Source organism: Ceratotherium simum, chromosome 1, assembly GCF_057802395.1.
Source record: "Ceratotherium simum simum isolate JZ-2026a chromosome 1, ASM5780239v1, whole genome shotgun sequence".
Lineage (NCBI taxonomy): Eukaryota > Metazoa > Chordata > Mammalia > Perissodactyla > Rhinocerotidae > Ceratotherium > Ceratotherium simum.
In genome coordinates, this window is record NC_141900.1 from 42,798,674 (window position 1) to 42,815,532 (window position 16,859).

Sequence of the window (16,859 nt, forward strand, 5' to 3'; positions counted from 1 at the left end):
ATGTGCTAATGATTTTATTTCTTACATCTCCCTGTGGAAAGGTATGCTTTTAAATTAGATAAATATTCCAAGGCTTTTTCTGGAATATTTGGTCCTTATAAAAAGAAGTTATGACTTCAGTTATAATTTCCTAGCAAACTATTCCTAACCAGCTCCATGGACAAAGTATTTCTTCTTTCATGAAAAACTTTCACAAAACTTTCTGCTGTTATTAATGTGAGGAGGACAAAGCAATAAGTAAGCATAATTCAACTAGAAATATGATTAATGCTGTGGATTATGATTTTGTTTATAACTGAATATTCCTACAGGCTTATTTTAACTTAAAGTTTCTGTATATATTTAAGGACCAAGAAATTAATTGGCCAACTAATCTGTTTATTGCTGAAGTCTACACAATATAGATGTGTATGTGTTTGCATGGGGAGTGTGTGTGTATACGTGTGTCTAAGAGAGAAAAGGCCCTTAAGTTGGCCTCCCTGTATCAGCAATTGTTGGATAATCACTGGCTCCTGATACTTTCTCCATACAGAGTAGAGATTCATGGTCATCTTTTCATAATACTCTAAGTAATTTTAATAGACAGAGGTTTAGTGACTTAGGGGTTTTGCTTATATCATATAAGATAAAACCAAAGGACATCTAACTAGATGTAATTCTGAACATCTTCCTTGTGATTACGGGGAAATTTACTATTTGTAATATTACCATTATATTTCCTTCCTGGGGGCATGTGTTAAATGCTGAATTCTTTGACTGAACCATTTACTTCAGGGTTATTTGGTAAAAATAAGTTTGTTGGGGGGTTTAGAGAAACTAAATAATCAGTTTGAATATAAATTCCCTTCTCTGAATCATGTAACGTAGTTTTGAATGACAGTCTCGTTATCTGCAGTTTAATTTTCTTAACAAATGTATGATCGTTTTCTCTGCTAGAGTTGGCTTTGTGATTTTTGCACAGATTATATTGGTATTTAAATTCAAAGTTGAAGCAAGCATTGAAAGCTGTAGTTATTGCATTTCTACAGACTGGACTGGGTATTCTTACAGGTGGTGCTTGTGTACAGCAAATTAAAACAGATATGATCCTTACATTCTGCAAGTTTACATATACAAATATTTTAAAATATCATTATAACTGTCTTTGGATGTTTTGCTTATGCTCTTTACCTTCTTGCTGGTGTTGTTACCATCTGTATGAAAAGTTTTAATTTAATGTCTGTTCAACCTGTGTTTCACAGAGTAGAATGTATGATACTCTCTTAGGTAACATGCTTTGAAAAGTGGCCCAGTGTATTTTTCTATGCTACTGAGAGAAAACAATTTTTAATAAATTTTACTGTATATAATTTCAAATTTGGGTCACGTGCTTTAATTTTTCATATGTAGTAAGATATTAGAAGTACAATTATCAATGATTTAAGTTTAAACTTGGTACGGAAATGGAGTTGAATGGTTTCTTCCATTTGCTTGTTGGTACTATGGAACATAGCCTTGGTTAAGACTTTCAGACCCAGAGCATCAAGTTGGATTCTTCCTGCCAGCATAACCGTTGACTTTTCCTCCTCTTTCTCTTTCATTTCTCCCATCCTGCTAATCGCCATTTGTTGTCCCATCTCCTCAGAATTATCTCCTGAATCTGGTGGCTTCTTTCCATCCCCTCCATGTCTTAATTATTACTTGTTGCTTGGACTGTTGGAACTGCCACCTCTTGCGTGGTTTCTTCTGCCGTTAGTCTTCCATCTTTTATTTAACCATTGCACTGCTACAAGCATAGTCTTTTTTCAAGAAAAATTTTAATTGATTTCTGAAGTTTAAAATCCTTAGCTTGACATAAAAGACTCATCTAAGCATCCTCCGTTGTGTACCTTGTGTTCTTTGCAAACTGAACTCACTTTTTATCGAAAATGCTGTTATCCTTTTATAGCTCCGTACTTTGAATATGTGTTCCTTGTCAGGGTAAGGTAAAATGGATTAACTTAAATTAGATTGTTATCCTATTTGTGGTGACAATTTATGATAATAATTCAGTGAGGCTCACTCTAAAATTTGGCTCAAACTCTCTCCAAGGGTAATTCAGACCAGACCTGGTGGTCTTGTGGTTAAGATTCAGCGCTCTCCCTGTTGTGGCCAGGTTTGTTTCCTTGTCAACGAATGACACCACTCATCCGTCGGTTGTCATACTGTGGTTTCCAGACTGAGACAGACTAGGAAGAAGGACCTGGCTGCCCACTTCCAAAAACGTTGGCCGTGAAAACCCATAGCAGAGCATCGTCTGATATAGTGTGGGAAGATGAGAGGATGATGGAGAAAGACTGAGCTGGGTTCCACTCTGCTTTACACAGGATCACTAGAAGTTGGAATCCACTCAATGGCACTAACAACAACAATTCAGACAAATGGAGTTAAGTCCTTCTATAGTAGAGACTTCTATGTATTCACCAAATCCTGTTTTCTCTCCCACTTGAGCCCACATCTAGACTGTATTTCTTACCCCTTCTTGCAGTTAGGTAAGGCTAAATGATATACAACACTTTCATCCTTGTTCAGTAAAAAAGCACTAGTTTGGTCCTCCTTGTTCTTTCTTTTCCCTCATCTGCCAGCTGGATGCAGAGAATCTGGCAGAGGATTCCAACCGAGGCCCTAGGAGAATGGTGGAGCGGTAAGATGAAGAAGTCTGAATCTCTGAACGATCATGTGGAAGGCCATCTGTCAGCCAGGAAGATAAACATTGGGCTTTTATTGTGATAAGCCACTAATTTTAAAAAACTGTAGCTGCTAGCATTACCAACTTGACTGGCTCTCAGAGTTTAAAGAAAGGTGGTCTGCCAGCTGCTACTATTAGAACCACTTTGAAAATTCATTATAGGAGTCCCACAGGTTTTTTTTTTTTTTTTTTTTTTTTGTGAGGAGGATCAGCCCCTGAGCTAACATCTGATGCCAATCCTCCTCTTTTTGCTGAGGAAGATTGGCCCTGGGCTAACCTCCATGCCCATCTTCCTCTACTGTATATGGGACACCACCATAGCATGGCTCGACAAACAGTGCGTCGGTGCGCGCCCGGGACCCAAACCTGCGAACCCCGGGCCACTGAAGAGGAGTGCGCTTAACTGCTGTGCCACTGGGCTGGCCCCAGGGGTCCCGCTCTTAACTCATCTGATCCATCACATTGCCAAGTGGGATTCATTGTTTTCAGTGCTTCTGTCAATATGCAAGAGACACTTTGTCAAGTTCAATTTGTGATCTTGGTGGAATGTATTTATTTTTATATAATTTGCTATTAATTCTCACTAAAATCCTTTAACTATTCTTTGATTAAAATTTTAAAAGACCATCTTCAAAGACGTTCAGAGATGTTTAAAGCAATGCTAGCCTTTGTGGAAATAAGTCCGTGGTCTCCCAGAGTACTTGGCAAGGGAGGAAGTTTAGTGTATTTGTTAAATGGTCCTGTTATTTTATGTAAACATGTTATGTTTCTTGGATATGCACTGTATGAAGAGTTCTGTATTAGATGAACCTATCGTAATTACCTGTTTGTGAAATATCTGAGATAGAAATCATAACCTTTTATTTAAATGTGGAAAATAGGATGACAATAGGACCTGAACTCAAGTTATTTTTGTCACTGTCTTGCACTTTATTCACAATGATTTTAGATGAGCTTCACATAGAAAATATTAAAAAAATATGGAGCTATTCTATTTGAGGCTCTTCTAAACAATCTCCTTTGGTAAAGAGGTCTAGACTATATGGTAGGTGATTTCTGTTTTTTGAATATTTATTTCATAAAGACTAAGGAGAGGATGGATAAATGATATCCATAATTTCAACAAATATTTGTTGAGTAGTTATGCTAGGTGTTGGAGAAACAAATAAAAAATCCCCGACAAAATCCCTGCTTTTAGGAAGGAGCCCACCCTCTGGTAGATGTCTTACATTAATCATTTAAGTACAAATTAAACAGATTAGTGAATGGTGTTAGGTTTTCCTTTCCTGTTTCCTTCTTAAGTGAAAGTAAAATAGCTAAAATATAGGTAGAAAGAGAGATAAGTGAGTGATTTGACATCTTCATGAAAAATAAGTTAACTACATTATTCATAATATTTGAACATACATTGTTCACTACTTGTCCTATCTCAACACTACAGAAAAAAGATTTTAAAAATTCTAATCAGAGGTGAAGAGGGAGAGAATGGAGAGAAAGGGGAGACAAAAATCCAGTTGACCCATCTTTTTTGTGTAATTGGCTCTGTGTGGTTTTGTTTTTCTCCCACGTTGAGATGAGTATTTCCAGTACGTTGGAGGTGTTTGTTCAGGTTTTTATTCCAAATGCCCCAGCTATTCTAGGTATTGTTAATAGCTGTATACAAAAGTATAGTCTGATATTTGTTCACTCATTTCTTGGGCACTTGGGTTGAACAATGTTCTTTCATCATTTAAAGAAAAAAATTAACTTAGATGCTAATAACAATAAACTCTGGAACTTTGTAACTTTAGTCTGTTTGTATGTAGATCATGGGCAGTGCCATTGTGACTGAAGTACAGTTCAATCAGTAATATCAATAGACTATTTTTGACTAAGAGTATAATGGCCAGTTCGATGGCTATTCTAGAGGAATAAAGTATGATGCTATTCTAAAATATTTTATGACACTTTTCCTCTACACTTAGTTATGCCACTAGTAGTTTTATTTTTTCTTAAGTTGCTCTCAGTCCTTGGCAACATTTCCTGGCAACCGTCTATGCCCAATATTTGTAGAATTGTTGAGGTGGAAGGTGTTCTGTGTATGCAAACACAAAACTGGTTTTCACCATGTTCTGTTTTACTCCATGGCCTCCACAAAGGTGTCATTTGTATAAGACATTTTCCTTCAGGATGTTTCCTGCAGCTTTTGGCTGTTTCCAACTGTAATGAGGCATCCAATTTTGGATAAACTACAGCTTCACAGCTACATATTTGATTCTTTGGTGTCAATATTTATGAAAGTAAATGCTAGAATAAACATCTGTGTTTCCTTATTTCTGAAGCCTTCATTCTGTTGAGCCTATTGATTCTGGATTTATTCTAGAGAAGTGTAGTTAGTTGTATATTTCCCAGTGCACAACATGCTCACCATTGCTGAATTTGGGATACAATGTGGGGGAAATACAGCTTGTAGACTAGATTTAACTTACTAGATTCTTTTGCATTAAGTAAATGAGTGGTATTTAGACATATTTCAGTACAGATTTCTGTTTATCATTTGCCTACCATCAATAAATTAGCTTGACTGGCAGTCATATCTTATTTAGGTTAAGCAGTTACTCTTTTCCTAGGCCTTTCTGCTTAATCTCTTCTACATTTAATCATGGAGTTTAACTACTCACCTATTATTATGCTATTGTGAGCTTATTTATAAGTTATTACCTAAGCAAAGTATTTATAGCTTAGACATAAGTGCTTGAATCTTTCATTTTTAACTTCTGTGTTGTTAAAATATATTTGGATTTAGAATTCTACAAGTTTTCAGTATAGATATCATGAGAAGAGATATTTACTTGTCTAGGAGACTGTTATGCTCTCTGTGTCATATTAAGTTGTTCTTTATTCAAATAAGAGTTAAGAAAGCTGATAATTTTTTTTCAGATTCTTTTTCAGAGTCAGAGGAACTATTGTCATCATGCAGACTTCTAAAGATCTCATTTTACATGGTATAATTTGATTGTCCTTTTGTAGTAGTGGTAAAACCCTGATTCCATAATGTTAATGGTCATAATCAATTCTTTCTTGGCCTTGAAAATTATTTTAGGGCTCTGTTTTTATTGAGGTATCCAGTAGATGGTGGGATGGTGTGGAAAGAGCTTGGATTTTTTTTGTCCCTTCAAAAGGGAAGCCTTTCTAGATTTAGCCCCGTGCAGAGTGAAGAGTCCTTTTCAAGGCTTCTTTCCCTCTTGTCATGTCCACATGACTGTCTGTTCAAGCCCCTCAGTCCATTTCCCATGCTAAACTCCACCTTTCCCCATAAGAGGAATTCCTGTTCCTTGATCCCTTCTTACTTCTTGCTGCAAGCTTCCATAGGATACACTCTGAAATTTTACTCTGTGATTGCAAGGTGTAGAGGGAGGAAAAATCCTATTATAAGAGTGACTACGGATGCTCCGTTTCAAGTAGTTTCCCCTCTAGATTGGGCAGGAGCTGATTTCTTTACTAGGTTACCTAGGAAGAAAGTATGCCTCTCTAAGGCTAGCATTAATTTTTCGCAGAGTCAACATAATCAAAATATTGGAGGAATATTAAAATTTTAAAAATAAATATATCTGGTTCTAGAAGGAATTTAATAACTCACATTTGGTTATCAGATATTCTGGAAATTCATAGTCTTAAATTCAAACGGGCTGAGAGGATAACTGTGAATTTCCGATCCTTCTCTGGTCATTTCTTTCATGTAGTGATGGACGACTTGCCTTAGAGGTAGTGAGCATTCTGCTGCTCTCTCCTTCTTTCAGAGTTGCTGCTTGAGTGGCTCACACCTCCTAGTCCTTATGTTAATTCCTTTTCAAGCTGTTGGTTGTATGAAGCTTATTCTCTGGTAGATTCTTCAGGAAAGACTCGTGGGAATAATATTCCTTGAGTTTTGCATACTTTATGTAGCAAGAACTCAGTTTTTATCTGTGACTTTTATACTTGAGGGTCACTTTAGCTATATTAAAATGCATTTGATGTAGGCTCTTCTGGATCCCTTGCCCCAGATATATTTTGTTCTTTCAGTATGTATTTTCAGTTATTTTTTATTTTAGGAGAATTTTATTAAATTGTAGTTTTTAGTATTTTTTGTTTCATTGCTTTGATCTTCTTTAGGGACTCCTGTTAAACATATGTTGGACTGTCTTGCTTATGCTATAAATTAATCATTTTCTCTTGAAATCTTTTAATCTCATTTTTTTTTTTTAATTCTAAAATTTGTCTTATGTCCCATTTTCTATTTCCATTAAGGCATTATCCATTGTTTCTTGTAATTTTGTCTTCATTCCTGAAATAAGTTTTTCTTTTATTTCTAAATCTTTCCTGAGTTTGGTCACCCCTCCTCTCATATCTTCCTTGCCCTCAAACACATCATTTCTGAGTTTTTCTAATTCTGAGGTTTTTCATTGCTTCTATCATTTAAACAAGATGTTTAGCTTGTTTTGAACTATTAGGTTACAGTTTTCATCTTATGTGGGCATGTCTTTCTGGCATGCTTTCATTATCCACAGAGACATCATTTATTCTGTACCCTTTTCCCCCTTATGATATAATTATGTGGGATTAATTTGCTATTCTTGCTCTTTTTTTTTTTTTGTGAGGAAGACCAGCCCTGAGCTAACATCCAATGCCAATCCTCCTCTTTTTTTTTTTTGCTGAGGAAGACTGGCCCTGGGCTAACATTTGTGCCCATCTTCCTCTACTTTATATGGGATGCCGCCACCGCATGGCTTAACAAGCGGTGCGTTGGTGCAAACACCGGGCCGCAGCAGCGGAGCGCGTGCGCTTAACTGCTTGCGCCACCAGGCCAGCCCCATCTGTTGCTCATTTTTTAAGTGAAATGAATTTTCTTTACTTTTGGAGGAGGGATCATTCAGGATAGCTTTTCTAGCTTCAGAGCTCTACTTCTCTTCTGTTGTTTTTGTAAAATGACTTAAAAAAAAATCTCTTGCTTCTGTCATCAGCCTCCTTGACTCCCTTCCCCAACTTTATCTCAACTTTCTCTTTTCTTTGCTTTTATCGTCCTTGTTCTGTTCAGTTTGCATTTGACTTCCAGTAATTTCTCCTCAGTGTTGGACTCTGTATTGGAAGCAGCTTTTGTTTGTTAGGTGTGAGACTAGCCGTATTGTTCAGTAGTTTATTCAGTTGGTGTCCTCTTGCTCTCACTTGCAAATTGGATCCCTCCCAGTTTTGGCTGCTGTTCTCAGATTGGCCCTTTGTGTTTACCTGTTAGTGATTGGTGTTCTCTTGTTTTCAGGACCAGCAGAAGCCCAGGTGCTTTCCTTCTGCCTCTCGTACCAATGCTAAAAACTTGATGTTCTTTTAATTTTTGTTGCTTTGTCCCTACTTGCTTATATTTGAAGTTTTTGTGGGGCTGCTTCGTGAGATTATTATGTTGTAGATATTGTCCTTGAGTCTTCGGTTTGGCTATCCTCATTGTGCTGTCTGTTGTTGTGGGGAGGTTTAAAATCTTTTCTGCTACCATCTTTTCTACTTCTGGAGTATTTTGACAAAACTTTTATATGAGGAACTCTCCTGAATGTTGACTTATTGCTCTACTTAGCAGACAGAAAATGCTACATATATTAGAAACCTGACATAATGCTAAAGTAAAAAATGAGGCAGGTGAGTATTTTGAAGGAAACTGTTACTGGACAAATATAGAGGGGGTGTGTGTGTGTGTGTGTGTTATGTGTGTTTGTGGATTTCTGTATGTATGGATAGTCTAAGTAAAAGCAGCTGAAAAATTTTAGTATTATCCTCTACTAGATGGATGAATTTTTTTCTATTTGTAACTTTCTTCCTTTTTCCACGTTAAAAGGTAAACTTTGAAGAAAAATGCCTTTGTTATACATCACAACTTCGGGGAAATTATTTCCTGCTTTAAAAATCAAGGAGTTTCGTTAATATTGGTTGTCATACTGTGGTCAAGATAGAGCCCATTCTGTAGCCTTTATTGTAGGCTCTTTTGTTTGTTTTTCTTTTTTAAATTGGGATTTAATAGTGAATCTGCCTTATTTGGTTAAAAATTTTCCAAGCTCTACCAATGCTTTAACTGAAAGTTTAGTGCTTTGAAACAAAATTTTATGAAATATTCAGTCTTCTGGTTAAGGAATATTTGTTTTCCTTTCACTTACAATATTACTTTCCATCTTTGGTAATCTTATTTTGGCTGTTTTATAATTGCTGATCATTTGTGATTATTTCTTTAACATTTGAGTCCATTAGTCATAATGAATTTTAGATGTTTGGAATCTCTATTAATTGAATTCATTGGAAGTTCATAAAGCTTATGAACCTTCTTCTACTAATTATGACTTTGCCAAGGTTCCTTTAAAGGACTATCATTTTGCCACCAGAAAAAAGTGAACTTAAAAATCTTGAGCATCTCATCTGTCACATATGTAATTTCTTTGTAGATGCATTCCAAATGGCAGAGCTCCATCTTAATTTGTTGTGTATTCTTCCAGCGCTAGTCACCAGGCTTCATGGCCGTCTTAGTGAAGTTTTCTTTACAACCTTGGTGCAAAAAGATACTCTCTGGGGTTTTCTTTGAAAACAGGGTGAAGACCTTCCTCCAAATGTCTTGTCTCAATTTATGTGTCATTTGACACAAATTTAATTGAGTGAGCTGTAACCTAGAGAATCATTCCTAAATGGCTGCTTGACTACATTATTTTCATTGTTTTTCTTGACAGACCTCAGGTTACAGCCTGTGTCAGGCCTCATTTGGTCAGAAGCATGTTTGTTTCTCTTGTCAGCTTCTTGATTGGTTCCTTTCCAGATTTCTGCAGGGCAGCCATATGGTCATTTCTGCATGTTTTCTAGATTGCTTCTGTGGCAGGATTCCAGGTCTGGTTGATTAGTGTTTCAGAATCTACTCACACTGAGAGGGCTTCAGTTTTTGCCCTTTAGTTTTATTTCAGATAGCATATTCAGATCTAGTGTCCTTCCTGTCTCTTATCTGAAGTTCATTTGATTTTGATGATTTTATTTTATGTGGCCTATGTATTTGGCTGACTTTTCATCTTCTTATATCTCAGGGAAGAACAGCTCATAAAGGCCATTGGTAAAGTGCCTAGACTATGCTGCTTTTCAAAAACTGAATCTAGTAGTAATTCTACTAGATGATCAATATTAATGTACATTAGATTGGCTAAAGAAGTATACCAGTCTCCTTTCTACATTTTTTTTATTCTTAATCAGTTCTTTCTTTTTTTTTTTTTTTTTTGGCGGGGGGAATTTATTTTGAAAATTGTTCTCTGTAATTGTGAGGCAAGGAGAAAATTACTCATAATGCTGGTAGTGATGTTAAAGAAAAAATTATTCATGACTTGTTAAAGAATGGTAAGGCAGACTTTATTCAAGGGGACTGTTATGACAGGTGTAGGGACCACTGCAGTGAGATTTTGCAGTGGGGGAGAGAGATTGGGCTCGAATCTGAATACAACAAGGAAAAGTGGAAATTTATAGACAAGGAGCAGGATGGGGGTCAGTGGATGGAAAATTACTAAGAGGAAAGAAACATCGAGGTAAGCGGGGGATTCTGGCTAACCAGACCTAACAGGATTGTTGCTGAAGGCAGGCCAAGGTGATCAGATATTAAGGGTGACCAGATATTGCAGCGGGGGATGGGGGGCGGGTGGCGATTCTGGTTAAACAGATTTAGTAGGATTCTTGCTAAAATTGGACAATGCAGAGATGAACGTGGAAGCCCGAAAGTTAGGGCCTAGTTGAGAGAAGTTCAGTGGAGCCTGACTAAAATTTGGTCAAGGAGAGACTCTTTGTCAGTGATAATAAATTTAAAATTATAGCTCTCAAGGATGTAGTTCTCATTACAGAAATACTGAGGCAAGTCTCTATTAACAAAATAGCTTTAGCAAATTTATGCTTAACCTCAGTGAACCAATAGCAGGAAAATTCCCTACCTGTATCTATTTATGGCTATTCTTGATCACCACTAGATTAGGAACTGTATCATTTCAGGATATTTTGAAGTTGAATAAAAGCAAGTTAATGTCCTATATTCAGCCTCTGCTCAATTTGTGATTTTGATTTCTATGATGAAGATTGAAATTATAATATGAATGAGTTAAGTTAGATGTCATGAAAAACTTACTGATTTTCTGTTAAAGATAAGGTTGTTTAATAAACTAGCTATAAAATATTGTAATATTTTCAGATTCAGGCTTAAATTCTTTAATCAAATTATGAAAATCTAAATTTCACTTTGCTTATATATTTGATTTAATTTTGCTCTGGCACTTTCATTTTATAAAGGAACCTCCTTAATATATTTTTTCAGACTTCCTTATATTTTTTAGGAAGTAAATTCTATTGTAGTTAACTTTTATTTTCATGCAGAATGCCCTGTTTGGGTAGGAGGGTCTCTTTCCGAGAAGAAACTATATTGAACTTTATCTCATCTTTCTAGTGTTTTTAAGAATTCTGCCTAGAGGGCTGTGTACTTAGATTTGAAGGTTCTTACTGTCATGGCTGGCACTCAGTTTAGAAAGTGACCTTTTGAAGGAGATGACTAGATGTTTAAATTTATTGGGTTCTAGAATTTTATCTGCTAGTTGCAGATTTCAAAGAATTGGTTGGCTTTTTTGTAACAGGATATTTTCTTGGGTATGTAGTCAAACTTTCAGTGCCTCTAAGTGGAGTAGGTTATGGTCAAGAAAGGATTTTATTTTTGAGCACCTACAATTCTAAAGGATCTAGTGCCAGTCCTTCAGACGTTGGTTCTTAAGCTTTTAGTAGCACTAGAGTCACCTGAGATGCTTATTAAAAATTCAGATTTCTTGGTCCCACTACCAGAGAGTCATTGTTGATAAGAAATTGGGCCCAGAAATGAGCATGTTTAACAAATGTCTCACACTTTGAGAAACATTTCTTTAGGACCTCAGTGGTTCCCAAACCTGTTGACACATCTACATCAATCTGGTTTGGTTTAAAAAATATGTTGATACCTGGTTTCACCCTAAAACTACTTAATTAGAATCTCCGGGAGTGTGGCCCAGTAACTTGCATTTTTAACAAGTTGTCTGGTGATTCTTATACAGAAAACTAGATTTCAGGATCCATTGCTTAGTTCACGTGAGTTGCCTGAGGGCTTTGTACCTTTATGTTCTAGCATCTCACAAGATCTAATTTCTGGGTGAAATATTAGAAAGCTATCTCTGTGATTTCTCAGACATGCCCAGATGTTGACATTGTAGTGGCTAAAAAGCATTGCCAGTTTTTTTTTAACATTATTTAACATTCTTCTGTTCAATACTGGGTAATTTAAAGTGTACACACACACACATATGCATTATGGGACTTATAACAAGGTTAGGTGATAAACATGGTTATTTTTGCTATATTAACTGTTAAAGGATAAAAAAGTTTTACACACTTTAGGAGCTTAAATTCAAGACAAAATATTATATATGTGTATTTTGATACTATTGACTAGCATTATTAATGTGATATTTTTATATAAAAACTAGTTATTATGAGTTCTGTATAGTAAAGAGCTGGAAAAATTGGTATTAGTACTTAATTATCTTAAGCATTTTGCTAAATTGGTCAGCTTGAGGATTCTTTACAGTTTTAATTGATGGATTTTGAATAAAGTAAGGGGCAGTTCATTCTTGTTGGAGATGTTATAATGGCTAAGTTTCATAGAGTTATAGTCCTTACACAATAGTTGAAGGAGTAATAGCTCTTTTCCAGAAAGTTTAAATAAATTGTTATTTAAATGCTTTCTTTAAGTTTTGATGCTTTGCTTATGTAATCAGTGTTAATGGAAAACTTTGGCTGATAGTCATTAGTTGAGAACTAAACACAGAGAACTGACAATGTTTATTTGCTTATGCAGACTGAGCGTAGGATGAAAAAGGTTGGAGTGTGTTCAAGTCTAAGAAAAGAATGTGAGCCCTTTTTTTTTTATTGTGTGTTGCTTTACATTCTGTATATTATGGTGCTCAAAAATATTGCATTCTCCTTACCACTTGGTAAGGTTGGTTTGGAAGGTGTGATGGCTTGTTTCATATTACTGTAGCTCAAGTTCTTAAAGTTTCCAACATTCAATAATTGTTTTTTTTTTTAACTTGCAGAAATTCCACTTAATTTCCCACTGCAGATTAGCATCTTCAGACATCAGATTTTTAAATTCACTAATCAGTCAATCTTCAATCATTGCCACTAAAGTAAAAATTGTTGTTAGGAATAAATTAGTTAATTTAATATCATATTATATTGCTCTGGTGGTTAGATATTAAGCATTTTTTGCCTGTTTAGAACAATGCCTGGTTTGCTATTCAGATTCAGAGTTATCTAATACAGCTTCTTTTTAAACTTATTTTACTATTATTACTTTAAAGTTGAATTTCCAATTGGCTGTTAGAGAGCAAGAATTATTTTGTATAGTCCTCAGTGGGTACCCCAGAGGAGCCCGAGGCCTACCGACTGCGGCTGCCACGTGGCTCTCTATTCAGGGAGGGGAAAGGAGGAGGGTGCGCACAGCCTATAGATGAGTGTAATGAGGAAGCCTTTTCACAGACTGCTGCTATGAACAGTCATTTTCTGGTCCTAACAGTAATGAAAGTACTGGAAATAGATGTGATTTTTTTTTTTCATATTTTATTGCTGAGTTTAGTTATTCTGTATTTTACCTTCAAATATTTAAGTAAGAGATGTTAGCAGTAGGACTGCTAAGTGGCATGGCCAGACTCTTACTAGTGCTTCAAAATTCCCCATGGTGTAGTTAGAGATCATCATTCTTGCTTTCTGCTGCCTAATTTATTTTTTGCGTTTTTTGCCGTCCTATCCTTTATTGGGTACATGTGCCATACGTATACTGTTTTATATTATAGTTTAATTTTACGTATCATATCTCCCCTAACCAGAATGTAAACTCCTTGAGGAGAGTCCAAAACTTTTTTTGTAATTCCCCTTGGTACATGGAACAATGCTTTCCATATAGTAGACATTCAGCAAGTTTTATTTAGTAATAATGATTACTTGGTTTCACCAGTTATGAAGGTACTATTTTCCTGATGCCTGTTTAGCTTAAGTAATGATAATATTTCTTTCATATTTTACATATGTATAATTGAACATTTTAGCAATTTTGTTATTCAAGCTCTTGTAAATTAATTCAAGGATTGACTATATTAATGTATGTTTCTACATAGGGTGTCCTCTTGTTTGATCTACTTGAATTGAGATAATTTTGTAATAATTAGTAGAAGAATATTGTGATCATTCAGTTCAAAACTAAATACATATTCTAATCACAACTGTAATCTGAAGTAAGAAACAGTTTATTGTGTTGAATAATATAAAACCAGTGTTGATTTTCCTTATTGCACTAAATTTTAAAACCTGAATTGGTAGGAGATAATACCACAAATTAAATAAATAAAAATTTGAGAGAATCAAGGCTTAGATGTTGAGGCAGTTAAAAACTAACTCATTGCTGTGATAGTTTAGATAATAAGAACAAGTCATCTTATTGAAATAGAATTGCCCTGTTTGTGATAAATCTAAGGCCCTAGTGATATTTGATAAGTGGGGTTATTATAGCTAATCATATTTTGGAAGAGTACTATCCTGGCCAATTTTTCAACCTATTCTGAATTTTTACCCTTCAAATAATTTTCACGAAAATTACGAACAACTCCATATCTTTGAAATTTTCCTCATGTGAGCAATGGTGAGAATCTTTTAAAGTATATGTTTGAAGTATAGCCTTTCAAGTATATTTGCCTCATATACTTTAATTTTTTTTTAATGATTCGTAGAGTGAATTTTATAATAAGATATGGGCACTGTGTTGTCCTAACTTATTATTTCTTTTTAAGGCATACCTTTTTTTTTTTTTTGGTATTGGTAATGTGTGGTGCTTGTCTACACATTCTTGACACAAGCAATAGGGTTATATCATAGAATTAGACAAAGCTAATTGGCCAATCTATAGAATTTAGCACCCCGTTTCAGGTCCCTTATCCCAGTGGTCTTCACAGTGAGTCAGGCCACCCATTGAAATACAGGAAGAAAACATCATAACTTCTGAGGTTTTTTTAACATATATATATTTTAATTTTTCATTTCATACATATGTATTTCTATTTTGTATGTTTTATAATGTATATAACATTAGTAATATAGTACATACCCCCTTTAAAAATAACTAACTACACATGTTGCTGCATGATTACATATTTATCGATAGAAGTACTTAGTCAAAATAACTTGAAGACCACAGTTTCTAACAAAGTAGCTAATCCTCAAGAGTGGACGCTAAGGGGAGAATATGTGCTCTTTTGAAAGTGATAGGCAAAGATCCAGTGATTAAAAATATAATAAAAGTTAGTAAATATAGATTAGAATATCATATTATGCAGATCAAGGGGCACATTTTAAAATATAAAAATTGTCCCTGTTGTTTGTTTACCAGTAATAGTTTTTACAGTTACCAGTTTTAGTAGCTATAGGTAGATATATAGAACTTTTTAAATAGTTTGGAGCAATTTAAGTTTAGGCGCTAGCTCTTCATACATAATGGCTTTTCATTTTCTGGTTATAGCTGACCCTTATGTAGGCCTTTTTTATTTAGTGGCGAATTGCTGTAAATGTTGGCTCTATTTTTCAAGGAATAATCTGTTTCTTATGTTTCTTTCTGGTGGAGGGAATGTAAAGTAACTTTTTAAAATTTTAAACACATTATTATAAATCAGATTATGAGAGATGTTAATTTTCTGTGTTTCCCAAAGTTGCTAAAATTTGTGGGTATTGCTTTTATAGCCAGAAAAAATATTTAAAATAATTAATAGAAATAACTTCTAGTTGTAGAACTAAAAACAATCTACATAGCTTACAAAATTACCTATGATGGGGGAAGGAGGTAAGAATAGAGAAGAAGAAACGAACAGTAGAAAGAAAACAAGTAGCAGGGAAGCATTACAAAATAGGAAGAAAAAATTACATGACAAGTTAAATCAAATTTGTTATAACAAGAAACATAAGTGGGATAAATTTACCTTTTACAAGAAGGAGGCTTACTACAAAGTTTTTTCAAAAAGCCTAATTATATACTGTATACAAGAAACACACATAAACAGAATGATTCAAAGAAAGTGAAAATGAAAGAATAAGTATACCAGGCAAATTATAATAGAAAGAAAGCAAAAGAAGATCATAATGTTCAATTTGACAGACTTTAAAAGTAAAGAGTAGTAAATGGAACAGATTATGATGGTGAGGCATGTAAGCTGTAATGATGATGTCATGGATCAGTATGTACCAAATCATACATAATTAAAATATAAATGATAAAAACTTGCAAGAAATAAAGAGAATTGTTAGATCTCAATAGTAGTTTAGAAATTTTAGAGTACTTCTCTAAATCTGTGACAGATGAAGCTGATAATTATATTATTCCTATATTCTGTATCTTTATTTCAGTCAGTGTACAAGACAAAGCACTATGTATTCTGAAAACAGAAAATATATCGTCTCCAAGACTCATGAAATGTTTATAAAAATTGACCATATTTTTGGTCACAAAGAAAATTTCAGGTAATTCCAAAGAGTAGAAATAGGTCATCCTAGATTCTGTGCCTACAGTGAAATAAAATTAGAGCTAAGTGATAAAGATAGGGAGGAAATTTGGTAATTTTCAGATCTTCTCTAACACTGTTGGGTCAAAGAAGAAATCAAAACTGCAGGTGTGGGCCGGCCCCGTGGTTTAGCGGTTAAGTGCACGCGCTCCGCTACTGGCGGCCTGAGTTCGGATCCCGGGCGTGCACCGCTTCTCCAGCCATGCTGAGTCTGCGTCCCACATACAGCAACTAGAAGAATGTGCAACTACGACAACTATCTACTGGGGCTTTGGGGAAAGAGAAATAAATAAAATTATTAAAAAAAAACTGCAGTTGTAAGATATATAAATAATATGATAACATCAGAGTATACTGTATTTTCTTTTGTTTTCTGGTAGAAAATGCTAATTATATATTCTGGTTTCAGGAAGATAGTTAAAGGACAGCATTCAATAACAAATGTTTCTTGACCTTGTGTCACGTGCAAGGCATTTTGTTTGATGTGAGATATAACTGAATAAGACAGCCTCGGAGCTTTTAATCCA

At 34.9% G+C, this 16,859-nt stretch overlaps 1 protein-coding gene across 2 annotated transcripts in view; it reads left to right on the top strand.

Annotated features, from left to right (window-relative positions):
• GLCCI1 (glucocorticoid induced 1) overlaps window positions 1-16,859 on the top strand; it is a 111,657-nt gene that overhangs the window by 13,883 nt on the left and 80,915 nt on the right. The window lies entirely within an intron of this gene.